We start from the raw sequence: 1,852 nt of genomic DNA, 5'->3' as shown, positions 1-1,852 counted from the left end.
TCATAGTTACTCCCTCCATTCACCCGCGGTCCATATTTTAATTTTTGGGTTACCAGATGCACGTTTTCAATCACCAGGTGCACGGAGGATTAATAGCAATCTGCATCCATCGTGATATTTTAAACCGTCCATAAAGCACTCAAATAGGGCCCCCACTGAGAGAGGGCCGTAGTGGGCTACTCCCCTGGCGGGCATGAAGGTCAGGTATAGCTTTAAATGCATTTTGAACAGTTTTATAATTTTTGGGTTACCAGATGCACACGGGTCTTTTGCAAAACAATCACAATCTGCATCCATCGTAATATCTTAAAGTGTCCATAAAGCACTAAGCACGGCCCCGACCAAGAGAGGGCCGTAGTGGGCTACTCCCCTAGCGGGCTATATAAATAAAATGACCGGTAAATGCATTTTGGACAGTTTTATAATTTTTGGGTGACCAGGTGCACAAGTTCCATTTGGGTGACCAGGTGCACGCCGGCTTTTGGGTGACCAGGTGCACGCCGGTCTTTTGGGTGACCAGGTGCACAAGTTCCATTTGGGTGACCAGGTGCACGCCGGCTTTTGGGTGACCAGGTGCACAAGTTCCATTTGGGTGACCAGGTGCACGCCGGCTTTTGGGTGACCAGGTGCACAAGTTCCATTTGGGTGACCAGGTGCACGCCGGCTTTTGGGTGACCAGGTGCACATGGTCCTTTGGGTGACCAGGTGCACGCCGGCCTTTGGGTGACCAGGTGCACACGGTTCTTTTGGGTGACCAGGTGCACATGGTCCTTTGGGTGACCAGGTGCACGCCGGCCTTTGGGTGACCAGGTGCACACGGTTCTTTTGGGTGACCAGGTGCACATGGTCCTTTGGGTGACCAGGTGCACGCCGGCCTTTGGGTGACCAGGTGCACATGGTCCTTTTGGGTGACCAGGTGCACATGGTCCTTTGGGTGACCAGGTGCACGCCGGCCTTTGGGTGACCAGGTGCACACGGTTCTTTTGGGTGACCAGGTGCACATGGTCCTTTGGGTGACCAGGTGCACGCCGGCCTTTGGGTGACCAGGTGCACATGGTCCTTTTGGGTGACCAGGTGCACATGGTCCTTTGGGTGACCAGGTGCACGCCGGCCTTTGGGTGACCAGGTGCACACGGTTCTTTTGGGTGACCAGGTGCACATGGTCCTTTGGGTGACCAGGTGCACGCCGGCCTTTGGGTGACCAGGTGCACATGGTCCTTTTGGGTGACCAGGTGCACATGGTCCTTTGGGTGACCAGGTGCACGCCGGCCTTTGGGTGACCAGGTGCACATGGTCCTTTGGGTGACCAGGTGCACGCCGGCCTTTGGGTGACCAGGTGCACATGGTCCTTTGGGTGACCAGGTGCACGCCGGCCTTTGGGTGACCAGGTGCACATGGTCCTTTTGGGTGACCAGGTGCACATGGTCCTTTGGGTGACCAGGTGCACGCCGGCCTTTGGGTGACCAGGTGCACATGGTCCTTTGGGTGACCAGGTGCACGCCGGCCTTTGGGTGACCAGGTGCACATGGTCCTTTGGGTGACCAGGTGCACGCCGGCCTTTGGGTGACCAGGTGCACATGGTCCTTTTGGGTGACCAGGTGCACATGGTCCTTTGGGTGACCAGGTGCACGCCGGCCTTTGGGTGACCAGGTGCACATGGTCCTTTTGGGTGACCAGGTGCACGCCGGCCTTTGGGTGACCAGGTGCACATGGTCCTTTTGGGTGACCAGGTGCACATGGTCCTTTGGGTGACCAGGTGCACGCCGGCCTTTGGGTGACCAGGTGCACACGGTCCTTTTGGGTGACCAGGTGCACGCCGGCCTTTGGGTGACCAGGTGCACATGGTCCTTTT

This window comes from Oncorhynchus mykiss, unplaced genomic scaffold (genome assembly GCF_013265735.2).
Source record: "Oncorhynchus mykiss isolate Arlee unplaced genomic scaffold, USDA_OmykA_1.1 un_scaffold_407, whole genome shotgun sequence".
Lineage (NCBI taxonomy): Eukaryota > Metazoa > Chordata > Actinopteri > Salmoniformes > Salmonidae > Oncorhynchus > Oncorhynchus mykiss.
The sequence above is the reverse complement of the archived record's forward strand: the minus strand, read 5'-3'. Positions refer to the sequence as shown.